The sequence below is a fragment of the Plecotus auritus genome (assembly GCF_963455305.1).
Source record: "Plecotus auritus genome assembly, chromosome: X".
Classification (NCBI taxonomy): domain Eukaryota; kingdom Metazoa; phylum Chordata; class Mammalia; order Chiroptera; family Vespertilionidae; genus Plecotus; species Plecotus auritus.
This window is the reverse complement of record NC_137784.1, coordinates 73,010,795-73,032,702: the sequence shown is the minus strand read 5'-3', so window position 1 is coordinate 73,032,702 and position 21,908 is coordinate 73,010,795. Positions and strand designations below refer to the sequence as shown.

Genomic DNA, 21,908 nt, shown 5'->3' with positions numbered 1-21,908 from the left:
CTTTATTATTGAAAGCATTACATATGTCCCCCTTTCCCCTGTTGCTAGAACTCTAACCTTCGGAGAAGCATTGAAATTGCAGGAAGAGAGAGTGAGGCCTGGCCAGCCAGCCCCCTCTGCTTCAGCCCACCACTCTCCAGCTCCAGCCACTGTCTGATTGCAATTGCATGAGAGCCTCCAAGCCAGACTCTCCCAGATGAACCCTCTCTGACTCTCAGACGACATGATTGTCAATGTTTCCAGCCTCTACAGTTTGAAATGATTTGTAGCAATAGTAACTAGAACAGGAAGCATAACCTCAAAATCTACAGTAGGGGAGCTTGAATATGAAATGCACCAGTAATCTTGAAGAATAGCAGACCTCTAGTGGAATTCTGTTTATCCATCTCTCTATCAAGATAGCAGGATGGGAAAGCATGATGAATAGATAATAGATGGGAAGCACAGTAGCAACTCCATCCTAACAATATTAGTGCCATTCTACAGTCACTTAAGGGTCATTGACAAACAAGGAAGCAAACAAAAACATTTGAGGATAAAACCTTGAAGCAAAGGAGATGAGAACATGCATTATTCTTAGCTGTATTTTTTCCCTTAAAAAGAAATCTAGCCTTTCATAAAAATAAATCTGCCCCCCCCCCCTTTTTTTAGAGCAACACCGTTTTACTTTGTGCATTCTGTATGCATTTCTCCCATATGTGTAATGTGGTAGTAATGAGCCAGATGATAGATTTGGTGGTAAAATTGTTTTTGTTACTCAATGATTGTCAGTCTATGGTGATGTATAATCACAAAAATATGCTTATAGACAACTGAAGGGAAGGAAAAGGAAGAAGAGAAAAATCAATTTAAATATAATGGCTTATCCTGCTAATTTACTAACTGACTTAACAGTTACTGTAAGTTCTTCTGATACTCATATGCCCCTTACAAACTGATTGATTCAGATAGCAGATTGCCCATGGAGTTCATTGGCATCCCTCTTTGTCGGGTACCATGGCATGTGCCCTATATAACCAGAGGAAGGTGAAGGTCTACAGAAACATACATGGTGGCAATTGTGCATGAAATGGTGGCTTTGTTATAGGTAATACTGAGCAATAATTAAAATAATACCCATGCAACCTTCCAACTTTAGGAAGAAAATAAAAGTTTCTTCCTGATACTTTATATTTTTATTGATTTCAGAGAGGAAGGGAGATAGATAGATAGATGATAGATAGATGGAAACATCAATGATGAGAGAATCACCGATCTGTTGCCTCCTGCACCCTCACACTGGGGATTGAGCCCCCAACCCGGGCATGTGCACTGACCAGGAATCAAACCATGACCTCCTGGTTCATAGGTTGATGCTCAACCACTGAGCCACGCCGGCCGAGCTCTTTTTGATACTTTAGAAAGGAACTTGCAGTTACCTACCCTAACCTTAGCATTCCGAGAAAGTTATCTTTTCCACTAACTCCCCAGACAGCAATCTAGATTTAGCTGTTCAACTCAGCATATGTACATAGTACATGTAAGTTTTACTAAATATTTTCATTGTTTTTCCTAACTACATGTGAGAAAAACTTTGATGATCCAGGAAAGTGTTTTAATTTTCTCTAGGGTCCCAGAACAGGGGAGCTGTAATATTCCAACTGGCACACTTGCAGTAAGTGGATGCCGTTTCAGGGAGGAGTGGGAGCCCTTGGAGAAATTGGCTCATTAACAATGAAAGGTATGTGATGTTCACTTAATGAATGTGGAGCAGAAGTAAAATCTGGCTCTTTTGGAGGGAGCTTGAAATTTTTCCCTTTCACAACTCTCCGATAGACCATTGAATCCAGGAAGAAAACACCTTGCCAGTGAAAGTACGTATGGCAAATATTGATGAATACTAAATTAGTCTTGCACTGCATGGAAATTTGAAATGCAGTAGTTCTAGTTAAAATTGATTTCTTCCAGAAAATAAGGATTGGTTCCATCCAGAATAGTACGTAATGGAGAAATGCCCTGACTTAAGAGCAATATATTTAAAGGATAAATATTCTCCTCCACGAAGCCTGATGTTTGTGGCCATTTCATTCTAATTGTCATCATTTTACTTAAGGAGCATAATTTTCAGAACAATCTGGCTAGGAAATACATGCCCTGGCTCAGATAATGTACAGTTGCCATATTCCTAAGCTAGCACAATTTCTTTTCAGATTCACCTTCATTTATTTCTTTCGAACATCTTTCAAAACAAATAACAGCCTTGAATGACAGAAATAGGGAGAAACAGTGTTTGCCAGGTAATTGCATTTAATGAGGTGAAATTCACATAACAAAAATTGAGCATTTTAAAGTGTAAAATTAAGTTGCATTTTGTACATTCACAATGTTATACAACTATCACTTCCACTTAGTTCCAAAATATTTTCATTGCTCTAAAAGGAGACTCTCTATCCTTTAAACTGTAATTCCCCATTACACCTCCCTCCAGCCCATAGCAACCACTAATCTGCTTTCTGACTATGGACTTACCTATTCTGGATATCTATAATAATAAAAGCATAATATGCTAACTAGACCGGACGTCCTTCCAGACAACCTTCCAGACGAAGCCGGGGCTGCAAGGGAAGCCTGAGTCCCGGTGCTAGAGGGAAGCCAGTGCCGGTGGCTGGGGGAAGGAAGGCCTACTCTTGCACGAATTTCATGCATTGGGCCTCCAGTTTTATATAAATGTAGTCATGCAACATGTTGTCTTTTGTGTCTGGCTTATTTCACTTAGTATAATGTTTTCAAGGTTTATCCTCATGGTAGCATGTGTCAGCACTTCATTACATTTTAGATCTGCACAATACTCCATTGCACGGTGTATCTGTTTATACACTCATTTGTTGATGGGTATTGGGATTGTTTCTATCTTTTGACTATTGACAACAGTGATGCTATGAACATTTGTGTGCAAGTCTTTGACACCTGTTTTTAATTCCTTTGGGTATATACCTAGGAGTGGAATTTCTGGGTCATATGGTATTTTCATGTTTAATGTTTGAGCAACCGCCAAACTGTTTTCCATAATGGCTGGGCTATTTTACATTTCTACCAGCAATGTGGAAATATTTTGGAACTAAGTGGAAGTGATAGTTGTATAACATTGTGAATGTACAAAATGCAACTTAATTTTACACTTTAAAAAGCTCAATTTTTGTTATGTGAATTTCACCTCACTAAACGCAATTACCTGGCAAACACAGTGTTTTTCCCCATTTCTGTCATTCAAGGCTGTTATTTGTTTCAAAAGATGTTCGAGAGAAATAAATAAAGCTGAAGCTGAAAAGAAATAGTGCTAATTTTTCCACATCCTCACCAACACTTTTTTATTTTAGCCATCCTAGTGAGTGTGAAGTGGTATTGCATTGTGGTTTTGGTTTGCATTTCCCTAATGGCTAATGATGTTGAGTATCTTTTTATGTGCTTATTGGCCACTTGTGTATCTTCTCTGGAGAAATGTCTTTTCTACTCAAGTTCTTTGTCCATGTTTTCAATGAGTTGTTTGTCTCTTTGTTGTTCAGTTGTAAGGGTTCTTTATACGCCTGGCTACTAGACCTTTATCAGATATATGAACCCCAGGTATTTTTGAAATGTATTGAGCTAGTCATAATAGTACACATTCTCAGCAACAGATAGTTGGTGGTAATCTATCATGGAAATTCCTGGACTTTCCTCAAAACAAGAAAGGGGTCTAACTCTGGCCAATGTGGCTCACTTGGTTGAGTGTTGTCCCATGCACTAAAAGGTCTCAGATTTGATTCCTGGTTGCAGGCTCAGTCCCAGGTCAGGGTGTGTACAGGAGACAACTGATTGATGTTCCTCTCTCACACCGATGTTTCTCTCTCTTTCTGTCTCTCTCTCTCCATCCCTCCCTCCCTCTCTCCCCTCTCACTCTCACTCTCCCTCTCTCCCTAAGAAATCAATAAAAACATATTTTAAAAAATAAAGGAGAATGGGATCTGGACCAATGGCTTGGCCTTATATATAAAAATACCTAAGTGAAAAAGAGAATGTAGCACTTATGTCTCAGAATCTATAAGCATCTGCAGTGGAAGGCAAACTGAATTCCATGTTTGCTATTTCAGTTCAAAAACAAATGTCTAATTTTCCTTCTGCCCTGGATACAATGGAATATGTTTGGGGCAAGAATTGACTCCTTCTTACTTTAGATTAGTGCAGTGCAACAAGCAATAGGAAAGGCATTTTCTCACTCATAAGAGAAATGGTTGAAGGAACTAGAAATGTCTAGCCTAGAGAGCAGAAAACTCAGGGGATATGATAGCTGTCTACAAATATTTTAAGGGCTGTCATGTGGAAGAGCAATTAGAATTGTTTTTTACATCCCCGAGGGGTGAAACCAAGACCAATGGGTTGAAAAACGTTATGCAGACAGATTTTCAATTCTATAAACAGATAAAACATTCTAATTGTCAGGGAAAAACAAAGTTGGATGCAGGAATGCATAACTTTTGATTCAGACAAGTTAGAATTCCAGCCCTGCCATACATATTAGCTGTGTGACTTGGGCATGACCTGATCTCTTCAAGCCTCAATTTTCTCATATATAAAATTGGGTTTATAGTGGCTGCCTTATAGGAATGCTATGATGACTGAATGTTCAGTCCAGGGCATGCACCCATTGAGTACAAAGGAGAATAAAATCAACAGCACTGTTTTCATGGTGTTTTCTCTCTCTCCCTCTCTTTTTCTTTCTCTCTTCCTTTTCCTCCTTCTTTCTCTGCAACCCCTTTTTTTCTTCTTTCTGATCTGAGTGCTTATAGTGAAATATGCCTGTGTTAAATATTCATATAGTGTAACTCTTTTCTATTATGGTAGATATGAGGTGTTCAAGCAGTAGGTAGATAACTCCTTGTTAGAGATGCTAAGGAAGGCAATATTGGGTAGTAAATGGGACTAAAAGGCCCCATCCCTACTTCCAACTTAGGTTGTGCCAATAAAAGAAAGATTTATAAATAAGAGCATCTAGGAGAAACCAAGATCATGGCATAGGTAAACACCTAAACTGCTGGCTCGCACAACAATTTCAAAACTACAACTAAAAGACAAAACGGACATCATCCAGAACCACAGGAAGGCTGGCTGAGTGGAAATTCTTCAAGTAGAAGGAAAGAGAAAAGCACACTGAGACTCAGAGGAGCTGCAGAAGGCAGAGGTACAGAGGCATGCACTTGGAGAGGGCTGGCAACTGAGTGCGCGGCTGGCTTTCTCAATCGGGAGGGAGAAAAAAGTTCCCGAATGCTCTGAACTCCAGTTCTGGGTGAGACTCTGGGGACCCAGACTCATTCGGGGAGAAACTGGACTGTCTGGCAGTGGGTAAAACTCGAGGGCGGCTTTCTCTCAGAGGTGCTTGCAGCAATTACCGTGGGACACTGAGACCCAGGGGGCCTCTTAGGGCAGGGCTGACAGGAAGCCATTACTGTCTGTTCTCTGAGACTCTGCCCCATCCAAGCTGAGCACAGAGGCTTTTGCAAGTCTTGTCTCATAAGGGTGTCTCCAAGTTCTCCCAGCGTAGACATGGCTGATCCTCACAAACAATTGGCCTGGAGGTCAATTCCTCCCAGGGATACCAACAACAATCAAGGCTTAATTACAACAAGACTGTGCACACAGCCCAGAAAGGGGTGCACCACGAGTGTCCACCTCAGGTAACTGGGGAGGCTGAGCCACTGGGCCCTATAGGACACCTAGCACACAAAGCCACTCTATCAACTCAGGGAAGCAGCCAAAAATGCGGAGACAAAGAAACAGGTCACAAATGAAAGAAATGGAGGAAAGCAAACGACTGGATATAGAGCTCAAAACCATGGTTATAAGGTTTTCAAGAATTTTCTAGAAAAGGCTGATAAATTTAGCTAGACCCTCGAAGATATGAAAAAGGACCAACTAGAAATTAAGCATACACTGACTGAAATAAAAAATAATATACAGAGACCCAACAACAGACTAGAGGATCGCAAGAATCAAGTCAAAGATTTGAAATACAAAGAAGCAAAAAACACCCAATCATAAAAGCAAAAAGAAAAAAGAATCCAAAAATATGAAGACAGTGTAAGGAGCCTCTGGGACAACTTCAAGCATACCAACATCCAAATTATGGGGGTGCCAGAAAAAGAGAGAGAGCAAGATACTGAAAACCTATTTGAAGAAATAATGACCAAAAACTTCCCCCACCTGGTGAAAGAAATAGACTTACAAGTCCAGGAAGTACAGAGAACCCCAAACAAAAGAAATCCAAAGAGGACCACACCAAGACACATCATAATTAAAATGCCAAGAGCAAAAGACAAAGAGAGAATATTAAAAGCAGCAAGAGAAAAACAGTTAGTTACCTACAAGGGAGCACCCATACGATTGTCAGCTGATTTCTCAACAGAAACTATGCAGGCCAGACGGGAGTGGCAAGAAATATTCAAAGTGATGAATAGTCTCCTTGGAAACCAAGATGGCAGCATAGGTAAGCAACTAAACTGCTGCCTCGCACAACAATTTCAAAACTACAACTAAAAGACAAAACGGACACCATCTAGAACCACAGGAAAGCTGGCTGAGTGAAAATTCTACAAATTGAAGGAAAGAGAAAAGCTCACAGAGAATTGGAGGTATGGCAAAGGGTCTTTGTGCGCGCAGAGAGGAAGGGTGGCTGAGAGCCAGGCTGACTTTCTCTGGCGGAAGGGGGAAGGAAGCCCCCGACTGCACTGAACCCCAGTTCTGACTACACTGAACCCCAGTCCCGAGCGAAACCCCGTGGACCCAGGCTCATACAGGGGGAGTCTGGACTGTCCGGTAGAGAGAAAGGCACCCGGAGACTCGGAGAACTGGGGGAGACACGGGGGAGCCCTGGCAGGCAGGGTTCTGGAGGCGCGCGTGCCAGTGTGCACAAAGGCTGCAGAGGTTGCCACAGGCTTTCCCTAGAAGAAGGGAGTCCGAAGCTCCTGACTGCACTGAACCCCAGTTCCAGGCGAGCCCCTGGGGACCCGTGCTCTTATGGGGGGAATCTGGACTCTCGGGCAGAGACTCGGGAGCCGGGGAAGGCAGAGGTCTGCAGGCGTGCGCATGCCAGTGCGCACAAAGGCTGCGGAGGTTGCCACAGGCTTTCCCTAGTGGAAGGGAGTCAGAAGCTCCTGACTGCACTGAGCCCCAGTTCTGACTGCACTGAACCCCAGTTCCAGGCGAGCCCCTGGGGACCCACGCTCTTATGGGGGGAATCTAGACTCTTGGGCGGAGACTCGGCAGCCGGGGAAGGCAGAGGTCTGAAGGTGCGCATGTGCGCGCAAGGGCAAGGCTGACTGGAAGCCAAGACTGTCTGCTCCGCCCTGAGACTCCACCCCATCCAAGCTGAGCACAGAGGCTATTGCAATTTGGCAAGTCTAATCCTATATGGCTGTCTCCAGCACCGAACTTCTCCCAGCATAGACACAGCTGATCCTTACAGCCACCTGGCCTGGAGGTCAATTCCTCCCAGTGATACCAACAATCAAGACTTAACTACAACAAGGCTGTACACACAGTCCACAAAGGGGTGCACCAAGAGTGTCCACCTCAGGTTAACTGGGGAGGCAGACCCACTGGGCCATATAGGAAACCTAGCACACAAATCTACCCTACCAACTCAGGGAAGCAGTGAAAATGCGGCATCAAAGAAAGAGATCACAAACGAAAGAAATGGAGGAAAACAAATGACTGGATATAGAATTCAAAACCACGGTTATAAGGCTTTTCAAGAATATCCTAGAAAAGGCCGATAAATATAACGAGACCCTCGAAGATATGAAAAAGGACCAACTAGAAATTAAACATACACTGACTGAAATAAAAAATATTATACAGAGACCCAACAACAGACTAGAGGAACACAAGAATCAAGTCAAAGAATTGAAATACAAAGAAGCCAAAAACAGTCAACTGAAAAAGCAAAAAGAAAAAAAAATCCAAAAAGTTGAAGATAGTGTAAGAAGACTCTGTGACAACTTCAAGCGTACCAACATCAGAATTATGGGGGTGCCAGAAGAAGAGAGAGAGCAAGATACTGAAAACCTATTTGAAGAAATAATGACCAAAAACTTCCCCCACCTGGTGAAAGAAATAGACTTACAAGTCCAGGAAGCCCACAGAACCCCAAACAAAAGGAATCCAAAGAGGACCACACCAAGACACATCATAATTAAAATGCTAAGAGCAAAAGACAAAGAGAGAATATTAAAAGCAGCAAGAGAAAAACAGTTAATTACCTACAAGGGAGCACCCATACGATTGTCAGCTGATTTCTCAACAGAAACTATGCAGGCCAGATGGGAGTGGCAAGAAATTTTCAATGTGATGAATAGCAAGAACCTACAACCAAGATTACTCTACCCAGCAAAGCTATCATTCAGAATTGAAGGGCAGATAGAGAGCTTCACAGATAAGAAAAAGCTAAAGGAGTTCATCACCACCAAACCAGTTTTATATGAAATGCTGAAAGGTATTCTTAAAGAAGAGGAAGAAGAAAAAAGTAAAGATAACAATTATGAACAACAAATACATATCTATCAACAAGTGAACCTAAAAATCAAGTGAATTAAAAACCCGAGGAACAGAATAATCTGGTGAATATAATAGAATCAGGGGCATAGAAAGGGAGTGGACTGATAATTCTCAGGGGGAAAGGGGTATGGGGGTGTTCAGGAAGTGACTGGACAAAAATCATACACCCATGGATGAGGACTGTGGGGGGGGTAAGGGCAGAAGGTGGGGTGGGAACCTGGTGGAGGGGAGCTATGGGGGGAAAAAGGAGAAACAATTGTAATAATCTGAATAAGGATTTATTAAAAAAAAAAAAACACACAAAAAAAACAGTGATGAATAGCAAGAACCTACAACCAAGATTACTCTACCCAGCAAAGCTATCATTCAGAATTGAAGGGCAGATAAAGAGCTTCATAGATAAGAAAAAGCTAAAGGAGTTCATCACTGCCAAACCAGTATCATATGAAATGCTGAAAGGTATTCTTTAAGAAGAGGAAAAAGAAGAAAAATGTAAAGATAAAAATTATGAACAACAAGTACATATCTATCAACAAGTGAATCTAAAAATCAAGTGAATAAAAAATCTGATGAACAGAATAAACTGGTGAATATATTAGAATCAGGGGCATAGAAAGGGAGTGGACTGACAATTCTCGGGGGGAAGGGGGTGTGGGGGTGGGGGGAGATATTGGACCAAAATCATATACCTATGGATGAGGACAGTGGCGGGGGGGGTGGGTAAGGGCAGAGGGTGGGGTGAGAACCGGGTGGAGGGGAGCTATGGGGGAAAAAAGAGGAACAATTGTAATAATCTGAACAATAAAGATTTATTAAATAAAAAAAATAAGAGCATCTAAACTGATAGTCTTCTTTACCTCAGCAAAACAAACAAACTTCCTCTTCCACTTTCTTTCCCTTTCCTTCTTGAACTATTTGGTCCTGAATTCATTAGAAGGGTTCAAGCAAGGTAGGCATCCATATGGTGAGGGATGGGTCTAGAGAAGGGTGTTGGAGGCAAAGCAAGATGAGGGGAACATCCACATATATGGGTGACCAAATAAGGAGTACCAGAGCAAAACAGAGTGGAGAGGTTGCCCTGTGGAGGGACAGCTTAGTAAGAAGTAGCTTGGAGAGGAGTGTCAGAACCTGAGCCTGCATGGGAGACAGTCTAGTAAGTTCTGCCAGAGCATAAGCAGAAGTAGAAGGGATCCACATTGGGGACAGTGACAGCAGTGTAGCATGGAGTTTAGAGCCCAAGTGGGCTAAGAATATTGGCTCAGAGGAGGACGGAACACCAACAATGGGAAATTAGTACATGCTGAAGGATTTATCAAATAAGTAAATACGTTAAGAATAATGGGAGCAAGATTTTTCACTCTCTGAGAAAAGTTAAGATATGGAAAAGGAAAAAAACTAGAATGAAACCTGTGGTGGTGAATTGCAATTAGTTTTGGTGTGAAGTCATGACTATCAATATACATAAGTAAAATGAAATACAAACATTCATCTGTGTGTATATGTGTATATATAGTATACATATGTTCCCTAGTTCTATTTATGGAGAGGGCCTGGGAACAGTGACAATGACCACATCTACCATTCAGATCTTGATTCATCAATACCCTTCTCCACTAAAAGGAACAATGACTCGGGAGAAATAGCTGGTTTGGGGGCTAAGGTAGGGAAAATACAAAGTGATCATAGAATATCTTGAGCTGGAAGTAAGGAGGTGTTCAAAGAATGATGAGGATGTGTCTAAAGGATAGGTCTACTGTTTGAATGAGTCTCCCACTGGGCAAATCTGGGACAATTTAAACATCAAAATAAATATTGAATTTATAGATGACATGAGCCTTTATGTAGATAATACCAATGAACCCACAAACAAACTAGTGCTAATAAAAGAATTGAACAATGTCACAGTATACCAGATCAACTCACTAAAAACAGTTTTTTAAAATAAAAGAGTAATAAATAATCCAAAGGAATTTAATAAAAACATTTACATTTACAATAATATCCAAAAGAATAAACTACCTATAAGTAAATTTAACCAATAGGAAGCAAGACTTGTACACTAAAAATAATACAATATTGTTGAAAGATAATAAAGAGGACATAAATAAATGGAAATACATCTCGTGTCCATGAATTGGAAAACTTAATATTATTAAGACGGTTATACTCCTCAAAGTAATCTATGGAGTGAATGTTTCCTATCAAATCCCCAAAGGATCACAAAGTGGTAGCACTCACACTTCCCAATTTCAAAAATTATTTACAAATGTACAGTAACCAAAATACTGTGGTGCTGGCATTATAATAGGTATAAAGACTAACTGAATAGAATTGGAAGTCCAGCAGTAAAACCATATCTTTATGGCCTATTAATTTTCAACAAAGGTGCCAAGACCATTTGATGGGGAAAGGGATAGTCTTTTTAGTAAATGATTCTGGGACAATTGGATATCCATGTGCAAAAGAATGAAGTTGGACCCCTACCTACACATAAAAAAATGAACCCCAAATGGATCAACAACCTAAATAAAGAACTAAATATATAAAACTCATAGAAATAAACACAAAGGTCTCCATGACATTGTTTTTGATAATGGATTCTTAAATATAAAATCAAAAGCATGAAAAAAAAACACAGATAAGTTGGAATACATCAAAATTAAAATATTTTTGTATCAAAGAACATTATCAAAATCAAAATACAACCTACAGAAAGGGTGAAAATGTTTACAAAACATATCTCTGCTAAGGGTCTATTATCTAGAATATATAAAGAACTCCCATAGAGTTCTCTTACAGAATATATAAAGAACTCAACCTCCAAAAAGACAAGCAATTCGATGTAAAAATGGGCAAAGGTCTTTAACAGACATTTCTGTATAGAAGATATTCAAATAGTCAACACGCTCATGAAGGTGCTCAATATCATCAGTCATTAGGGAAATTCAAATCAAAACCTTAATGAGATATCACTTTACACCCACTAGGATGGCTAGAATCAAAACAACAGAAAATAACCAGTGTTGGTGAGGATGCGGATAAATTAAAACCCACATATATTACTGCTGAAGGTGTAAAATGGTTCAGCCACTATGAAAAATAACACAGGACTTTATTTGGGGATCATGGACATGTTTTGGAACTAGAGAGAGGTGGTGGTTGCACAACATTGTGAATGTACAAATGCCACTGAATTGCTCACTTTGACATAGTCAAATTTATGTTATGTGAATTTCACTTCAATAAAAGTCAACAAAAAAGTAGTATTGATAGTAATAGATTATTATTTTTTTAAATATATTTTTATTGATTTCAGAGAGGAAGGGAGAGGGAGAGAGAGATAGAAACATCAATGATGACAGAGAGTCGTTGATTGGCTGCCTCCTGCACACCCCCTACTGGGGATTGAGTCCGCAACCTGGGTGTGTGTCCCTGACCAGAATTGAACCTGGGATCCTTCAGTCCGCAGGCCGATGCTCTATACACTGAGCCAAACCAGCCAGGGCAATAGTAATGGATTATTATCCATTGAATAAAAAAGGAAGTCCTGAGCCCCTTGTGATATAATTTTTAAAAATGAATACATTGAAAGTTTGATAAGGAATGGATTTCTACATGGCTTCAGTGTGCCTTCTCATAAATATTAATATAGTCATCGAAGATGCTTACATTAGGGGAAAGTCAATGGTGAATATCTGAGACTTGCAATACTATATATTTGCTGTAAATCTAAACTTATTTTATTTTTATCCTCACCCAAGGATATTTTTCCATTGATTTTTTAGGGAGAGTGGAAGAGAGAGAGGAAAAGATAGAGAGAAACAAACACATTGATTGGTTGCCTCCTGCACGAACCCCAACCAGGATCTGGGCTGGGGAGGAGCCTGCAACCAAGGTACGTCCCCTTGACGGGAATCAAACCTGGGACCCTTTGGTCCACAACTGATGCTCTATCCACTGAGCCAAACCAGCTAGGGCTAAAATTATTATTTTTTTTAAATTTCACAATGTGCTAAGGGGAGAAAGATTAAATTTACAACAGAGATACATGGAAGACATTAATTTAATCAAATGCTCAAAATGAACAACAGCAATAATGGAACAAATAGAAATCACGTGGCACATGATAGGATGCATGGGAAGAATGCAGCATCACTTTTGTGATGTTTCTGCTAAAGGTTCAAACACAATCTGCATTAGGACAAAACATCAGCAACCCAAATTGAGGGAGAGACTACAAAATAACTAACCTGTAATCTAGGAAAGTGGCAAGGTCAAGACAGTCAAAGTCAAACTAAGGAACTGGCCCACTCAAAAGGGTTAAGAGTCATGACAAGCAAATGAAACACTGTATGTTGAACTGGATCCTCTTGCTCTAGGAGACATTATTGGGACAACTGGCAACACCTGAATGGACTATTAGGAAGTGATGGTAGTAATGAATGTCTTGATTTGGGTGGTGGTAATATTGTGGTTATGTAGGAGAATGTGCTTATTTGTAGGAAATAGGCACTGCACTAGTATTATGGGGTGTGTGGAGCATCAACTTACTCTTAAATGGTTCAGTGCAAAAAATGTTATTTGTAATGTAAGCACAGCTTTTCTGTAAGTTTGAGGTTATTAAAAACAAAGAGCAGCCCTAACCAGTTTGGCTCAGTGGATAGAGCGTTGGCCTGCGGACTCAAGGGTCCCAGGTTCGATTCCGGTCAAGGGCATGTACCTTGGTTGCGGGCACGTACCCAGTAGGGAGTGTGTGGGAGGCAGCTGATTGATGTTTCTCTCTCATCAATGTTTCTAACTCTCCCTCTCCTTTCTTCTCTGTAAAAAATCAATAAAATATATTAAAAAATAAACAACAAAGAGCAAGCAACCTTAAGTCAATTTACTAAGGGAGCTGTTCTTCTAGTGCATAAAATGTCATTCTGCCCCATATAACTTGTGAGAATCCGATTGCAGTGATTGCTTTGGCTATGACTTGGAAAGACCGGTTCTATCACTTACCCTAATCTTTCTTTTCTTGGGCTAAGTTACCCATAGCACAGCTCATTGTCAAGGGAGTGGGGGTGATGGGAGAAGTCCAGCAAGCAAGACTCTCACTGCCTAAGGAAGAAGCCAGGTGCAGGAGGGTGGCACAGCCCTCCAACCTTGGCTTTGAAGAGATGAGTAGGAGCTAGTCTGCTAGTGCTTACCACAGCTGTAGGAATCGCCTCCTCCTCCCTGCCTTCCCCCCAGCTGCACAATTGCCACAAGCTTGGAGGACAACTCTGTTTAACAGCACTTAATTAATGTGTTGGCTCAGTGGGTACCTTGCTATCTTACTGGCAAATCTATGCATTTTCAGGCCCCCAGGCCTGTTCATTGTAGACTCATCCTCTTTTTAGCTGAGAAAGAGGGAGCTTAGCTTTATAGTTACAGTGTCAGAATCTTTTATTAGGACATGGGCTAAGAGCAGGGGACTCTAACTTTGAAAAGTAAGAGAGTCTCATTTCTTAGCATAATGACCAAGGAGCATAAAACAGTCCAGGAGCCACAACATAAAAGTAATGTCTATCAAGTGTGCAGTTAAGCATTACCTAAATATAATAAACTGCAGGCAACAGCATCCACCCAGCCACACACAGGCAGATTACTCCCTTATCCTTTTATATTACAGTATGACAAAACCACTTTCAGAGAGAAATTGGGGCTTCTTCACAGCTCTTGCGAAGCTATTACAAGCTTAGCCCTGGCCACATGGGCTGCATCGACAAACACGGACTCTTTAAAATAAAACTACATTTAAAACTCTCTGCCTTTCTAACTTGACAAATAATCCATGCAGTCGATGATGACACACATTGGTTCCAATTCCCATCCTGTTTTGGACCCTTATTTTATTTTTCATGCTGTATTAAGAGGCTTTGGAAAAGGTACCTTGTGTAGAGGGAGAGAACGCAGCACCCACGGGAATCTTTCCCAGTTAAGACGCTGGTCTGGGTTGGGGGAGGGGGCGGAGGAGGAGCACACAAATGGTTACTACGAAAATGGCCCTTTGAGCTTCGCTAATTGCACCACCCTGGCACGATCACTCCCTCCCACTTAGCTGTTCCGACAAGTATGACTTGGTCCTTAAGGTAGTTGAGCAAAGCACTTGCATCCCTGTTAAACATGATGTTCTGCATCTTAATAAGTAGGCACATCATCACTAAAAAAGAGAAGAAATCAGCTAAAACAAGATAGCATTAGTCCAGCAACCCGGAAGCTGGCTTGATGGGAATACGAACAGGTGTCATATTTCCTGGTGGGGCCTTTGTCCTAGGAGAGGGGTCTTCAAAATACACCATTCAGGCCAAAGGCAGCCTGCTGCCTTTTGTATTTTATATTGTATTGGAACATTGCCACCCTCGTTCTTTTATTTACTCTCTAGGGCTGCTTTTTTCCTACAATCACAAAGTTAAGTAGTTGCCCATACAGATTGTCTGGCCCTCAAAGACTAAAATATTTACCATCTGGCCCTTTACAGAAACAGCACGCTGACCTCTATCCTGGCTGCCCCTGGCACAGAGCCGAGCTCTTCCAATACCGCTCGGGGTCTCTGGCTCCCTGCCTAGCCTAGAGATGTCACTCAGACCCTCCTTGCCTGCGTAACTTCTTTAGGAAATATAGCCACTAGATGGAAGGGGTAGCTCATGTGACTCCACCTTCTGATCACAGCTAATAAGACCCCAGATGGAAACCTGGTCCAATTGCCCATGAAAATTGGCAAGAGAAACTGTTTTACCTGGCATCTGTAAAGTTGAAGTCCGAGCTACTATTATGGCAAACCGAATTAATGTGCAAACTTATGTGACAAAGGAAGAGGAGTTGTAAAATTTGAGGTGAAGCTTCTATCTGCAGAAAGGAAACTGAGAGCAGACAGGTAGCTCATTTGAAAAACCTCAAGGCCCCAAAGAAACAGAAACAGACTCTCTTTCTCTACTTTTTTTAGTGCCCACGTGGTCTGCCTGTATTTCCTGTCATATGGGGCCTGGGAGATTTTTCTCTATTTCTTAACCCAAATCCCTTTTGCCTAACCTAGCCTGAGTAGATTTATGTTTTCTGTAAATAATTGACCCCAGACAAAAATACAGATAGGTACTTCTTATTGGTATATATAACATTTACTGGCTGACTATTACATTGCAAATGTTGCTCTGGATGCTCAAACTACTTAGTAACAGTTGTGAAAAAACAAACAAACAAAAAACCTCTGCCCTCGTAGAGTTCCTATTTTAGCGTGGTTTGTATTTGGCTAACTTGTCTTGCCTTTCTTTTCTCATCGTTCCTATTTGGAAAAAGGAGATGAAATAGTACCCATCTCATTTGAGTTGTCAAGTGACAAAATGAAAACAATTTTGTGATAAGTTTGATGTCCTTTATTTGAGGGAAAGCAACCCATTGATGGGGAGAATAAGAGTGAGTGTTATAGAGCATCAGAAGAGGCAACACAAAAACAGGGGAGGCTTGGCCAGCAGGTCCTATTTCCTCTGGTAAACTAAGCCCTCTAAAGCTGAGTTGGGGGATTGTCATTGGTGATGGTTTCCTTGACAGTGAAGGGTTTGCTTTAAGTGCTGGCTGCCTTAGGTTTAGATTTGTGACATGGACCAGGCCACTGAGGTGGCCTCCATTTGTGGGTCCTGATATGCAAATTAACTTTATCAAGGTTCATGAGATGATGAAATGGAATATGTACATATGTACATATAGATGTAAAGCACATTAGAGTTCCTGGCCTGATGTTTATGTGCAATAAATGGTGGTGGTTTGTTGAAAAGAGAAACTGAAAGGAAATATAGGCTATAGTCAGAAGAAGGCTTGTGAAGGAGAGCAAATATATGCAGGTATTGGTGCAAGGACTGCAGTAGTCTAGAATTCCTTGTATCCTTGACTTTTGTAATCCAGAAGGTAATTGTCATTCATTACTGCCAGTATCCCCAGCAACCATCTGCCTTCCATCTTTGTGACTCATTTAGAAGGTTTTGCTCTTTCTCACCTACCCCAGCAGGAAGGCACAGGGAGATGGAGAGGAAGCTGGTTCAGTAACCCCACTCAGTGACTCTCTGACTGTGACCATGGGTGATAGTTATGTTGAGAGCTCCAGATATCTCCACAATGATTTCTACCTGCTCAACAGAACAAGCCTGGTGATGATAGCCAACCTTGTCACTATATCCAGAAACAAATGCTAAACAGATGGACTAGGCCTGGTTCTAAATTAAGAAAGCTCATTTTGACAAAACCTAAAAACAGTATTCATTTTAAGAATTTTCTTTAAAGTATTAATATTTTGCAGAATGGCCCAAAGGCATGGGCAACCGTCTAGAACAGCATGGTCTGTGGGCCAGCTATTTGGAATCCCCTAAAGGAAGGGTGCATTTAGAAAGTAGATTTCTGGGGGTTGAATTTCCTGTGTCCCCTCCGTTTGCTGCAGCCCTGCTCTCAGACCATGATCTGGTGCCGCGCAATCTTTGCAGGGGATGTGGCTTGCCTGAAGCAGGAGCGGTTTGGTGGGCCTGCTCAGTGGGGTGGCCTCAGGGATGGGGAACAGCACATCATCGACTTTGAGGCAGCTGCTCCCATGAATCAGATCCAGGAATCCATCTATACTTATAATAGGGTAATATGCAAATTGGTTGGGATGTTGTCATGTAACGACCAATCAGGAGGGCAGGGCAGTGAGCTACAAGTGGCAGAGAGCTACAGGAGGGCGTGGCAGCGAGCTAGGTGTGGTGGAGAGCTACAGGAGGGCATGGCAGCGAGCTAGGTGTGGTGGAGAGCTACAAGCAGTAGTGGGTGGGGCAGCCAGCTGAGGCAAGTGGCAGGGAGCTACTCGCGCATGGATTCGTGTGCAGGGTCACTAGTTTCTGTTAACTGTGTGGTGATTTACTCAAAGACATCTTGTTCCTACTGTAACATGGCAAAGAAGCTTTTTCACAACATGAACGTGAACTACAAAGCAGTGGAACTGGACATGCTTGGATATGGAAGCCAGTTTCAGGACGCACTTTACAAGATGACTGGCGAGAGAACTGTGCCAAGAATATTTGTCAATGGGACTTTTATTGGAGGTGCCACTGACACCCACAGGCTTCACCAAGAATGGAAATTGTTTCCACTGGTTCATCAGTGTTATTTTTTTAAAAAAGAAAAGCAACAAGCATTTTGGTGACAGTGTTTGAGGATGTCTCAATATATAAACAGTCTTCATGAAAACGTTGTTAAAATAATGAACAATAAATCGCTGTGGAAATCTCATCTTCCTGCTTGCCATTTTTTGAGCAAAAGAGATGGTATTTAAAACTGGAGGAAGGGAGTTGTGTCAAAAGAAAAAGGAAAGGATGTGTTTTATTGGAAATTTATATATGAATTTTACAGATTTGGTGTTCTTTATTATATATACTGTTCCAAAGGAGTTAACTCCTTACCTTTTACAGGGTTTAGTGAGGAGGACTGATGTGTAATTTCTCTTTAAAATGTAAGGCTCTCACTGATATGGTTGTGAACTTGGCAGGGACGTATCCTTGTCCTGTATTGTGACAACAGGCCCTCCCACTTTACTTCTGGAGTCAGAGAAGTATATTAAATTGGTAGGATGGAACGAAACTTATTCCAGAAAAACAAAATCACTCATTCAAGGACTTAGTGGTTCCAAAGAACAGAACTGCACCTGTGGGCAGTGTGAAAACAGAGAAAGTAGGCCCACAACGGAGTCGCCTGTGCTAAGCCCACGTCACCAAACCAAGACCTAATACATAAGACCTAAACTAACTGCAGCTTCGGCCCCTCCCGGAAATGCAAAGGTAGCCAGTCAGCCTGGAATCTCCTCGTTAGCACAAGGGGAGGTCCATCCTAGAGACCCCTGCTCCCCTAACTCTCCGCTGTAAGCTTCCTTTCTCACCCCTCTGTCTATGAAAGCCTTTCATTTTGTGCAGCTCTTCAACAGAAATGAGGAGGAGGAAAATGTCAGCCTCGTGTGAAACAATTCAGAAACGTACTATTCGTGCCTAAGAAGGATTTCCCTATGATCCCACAGTCATAGGGATCGGTGACCAGATTCTGGGAAGAGAAAAGCTACCCAGAGAGAGGAAAATGGATTTTAAGAGAAGTGGGGTGCTTCTGCCTTGGGGTCAACATGGACTACGGGACCTTTGGACAGTCCTGCAGGAGACAGCTGGCGGCGGTTTGGGCTACCTACATGGATTTATTAAATTGCCATTGGGGGACCCTGATGAAGCAAGAATTGGGACTGTTTCATTCTCACGTGGTAAGTTCTAACACTGGAATGCAACTAACAGGAACCAAAGTTTTGCCACCGTGAAGCTGCTTTTGGGATATTGATTTAAGCTGCTTATTAAGGAACAAAAGACTCAGAACTTTTGACTCTTCCCCCCTTTCCTGCCCAAGAGATTCAGAAAGACCTGCTTCAGGGAGATCTGAGGATGTCACCTTCGCCTAACCTGAATTAAGTGTGGAAGTAGAACAGGGCTTTAGGTGGGTGCCTGTTAGCCAGATACCCCAGGTCCCACTGTTTCTGAGTCGCCTAGCGGGGATTTTCCTGCCACGTGTGTGCAGCTCTTCCTCAACTTGTGGAAACCCTCCATCCTCTCCTGAAATCTAATGCCCCATTCTTCTTTGTCCAAATGTCCGACATACACAACAAATAGTGTCTATTTGGGGGGAGTTTTCATGCCTAAGTGAATTCCCCATGCGCAGGTATTAAACGTTGATGTTCTCCTGTGGGGGGGAAAAAAGTAGATTTCTGGGTTCCCCCAACCCAGATCCATTGAGTCAGATTCTCTGTTGATGAGGCCCAGGAATCTGCAATTAGAGCAAACCTCCCTGGCAATTGTTAAGCTGGCTGAGCTTGAGAATCAGTGACTTGAAATGCCACCATTAAAAATTCTTTGGTTTTAGCCTTTGGCCCTCTTTAAAATGTAAATGCTTCTAGAAAATGTACTATATTCAGATGTGAATATAATGAGGGTAAGTTCATTTGTATGCAGTATACAACATCACAACTCACAGAAAGCATGAGTGGGATGAGGAGAGAAGGAAGGATCAGTAAGGCACTGGCTCCTGGTAGAGGCTTAAGAAGGGGAAGAGGGCACTACTGTGCAATTTGCCACAAGTCTCTGCTGCCTTGAAATATAGTCATGTTTCCTTTTCTGTGGCTCCAGAAAACCCCCTCGGATAGCAAAATTAAGTCCCTTAATATAAATTGGTGTAATATTTGCATATGACCGATGCTTATCCTCCCATATATGTTAGTTAAATCATCTCTAGACTACTTACAATACCTAATATCGTCATGCATATTTAACAGTGAAGATATGTTCTGAGAAATGCACCATTAGGCAATTTTGTCATGATACTAACATGGAGTGTTCTTACACAAACCTAGATGGTGTGACCTCCGACTGTAATTGTGTGTGCTGCACTTCTATCTGACTGGCAGAGCAGCAGGTTTGTTTACACCAGCATCACCACAAACATCTGAGTAATACATTGTGCTACAATGTTATAATGGCTATGACCTCAGTGGGAAATAGGAATTTTTCAGCTCCATTATAACCTTATGGGACCACTGTCATATATGTGGTCCCTCATTGACTGAAATGCAACGTATGACTATACAATGTAGATGCTATGTAAATAGTTTATACTATATTATTTTGGGAATAATGACAAGAAAAAAGGGTGTACATGTTCTGTACATATGCAACCACCGCAGGCCTCGCTACATAGTACATGTTATCAATGAAATAACATTTTTCCTAATATTTTTGATCCAAGGTTGATTAAGTCTGCAGATGCAGAACCTGCAGATACAGAGGGCCAACTGGAAGGACAGGCCTGTGTTAAAGTTCTTGCGTAGGCAGTGTCGTTTCATCAGAAGTTGCACTTGAGTTTGGGTTCTGCCTATCTGACAGGCAGGCGTGGTACTGAGGATGGTTGTGATTTGCTCTGTGTGTGTGTAAAAGGGGGGCTTTCTTGGTAGGGGCGGTCAAGCTTGCTCTTGGTTATGTGAGCTGGGAGGGGGATTGAAAATCTTTCTCTTCTCCTTTATAGGCATTTCCCTGTGGGTGGACACAGGGATCCACCATGCACAGCTCAAAGCTCTTCCTTCTCTGGACTAAATGGCAACCATTATTGAAAAATCCCAAACCCTATTATTGCCCCTGTGTTTCCTACTGTTGACTTTTTAAAAAATCATTAGGGTTGTGGGGAGCGAGCTTCCTTTCTTCTTAAATGCTGTAAAGCCGAGCCTTGTGGGCAGCTCTGGCTGATTATCAGGATTTTCAAATTGACTCTTCTACTGTGTGGAAGGAGCTTAATTCTGTATCTAATTTTAATCTGCATCCCATGGTCAGGCATGTTGTGTTAAAGCATTTGTTAACATTTAAAGAGGGGGAGCTGATTATATTGATCCTTCTTGTGTAAATTGGCCAAGGTGATCAATTTTGGGTTGTAAACTTTTGATGTTTAAATGCATTACCTTAATACCATTAAGCACAGTCAATTGTCAACCCCATTAACCCATAGTGTACAGCCTGAATTTAGAATTCAACATTTCCAGAATGGTGATGTTAGAAGGGGAATTTAACTATGTCCATTACAAGCTATTTCCTGCGTGCGCTACTGAAATGGGCCATCCTGGGCTCACTGGCATAGTCATAGATCGCCTTGCTGAGAATCTACTCCGCCTTCCTTCCATCGCATCTTGACCTCAATCATGAGAGAATGAACAGATTTCTATTAAGCTACCATTCAGGCAGTTAGTATACAGGTGGGGAGGATTAATAGTGGCATCTGTTGTTGCAAACCAACAAAAGATAAACACAAAGGCAAAATGTTGCCAGCATGAAGCTACTGTCACACCAAGGCTAAGGGCACAGTGATTTCCACAGCCGAGGGGCTGGTTCATAGGCATAGGGCTGCTTTGACATGGTGGCGACTAAATCACCAACAAATAATTCCTCCCCTAAGGGCTTTCTCTGCCCTTTGCCCATGCAATAGATTCCCTCTATAAGGAAAGAACTTGATTAAATGCTGTATCAGTTAGGATTAAGAACAGCTGTGAGTGACAGGAAATCCAAATTAACAGTGACTTAAACACACAAGATTTAATCCTCTCATGTGAGCAATCTAAGGCTTGACAATCCAGGTCAGGGTTGGCAGTCCTGTGAATTTACCAGGACATAGGCTCCTTCCAGCTTTTAGATCCATCATCTATCTCTAGGGTGCTTCTCTCACGCTTATGACCAAAGGTGATTGCTTAAACTCTGGCTATCATGTCACCTTTCCAGACAGTAGAAAGAAAAAAT

At 41.7% G+C, this 21,908-nt stretch overlaps 1 pseudogene across 1 annotated transcript in view; it reads left to right on the top strand.

Annotated features, from left to right (window-relative positions):
- Window positions 1-17,752, top strand: part of LOC308240164 (neurofilament light polypeptide-like) — a 93,591-nt pseudogene extending 75,839 nt beyond the window's left edge. The window contains exons 3-4 of the transcript in view: window positions 17,105-17,231; window positions 17,436-17,752. The product of the transcript in view is annotated as a neurofilament light polypeptide-like (transcript). The remainder of the gene's footprint in view (window positions 1-17,104; window positions 17,232-17,435) is intronic.
- The last annotated feature ends 4,156 nt before the right edge of the window (window positions 17,753-21,908 follow it).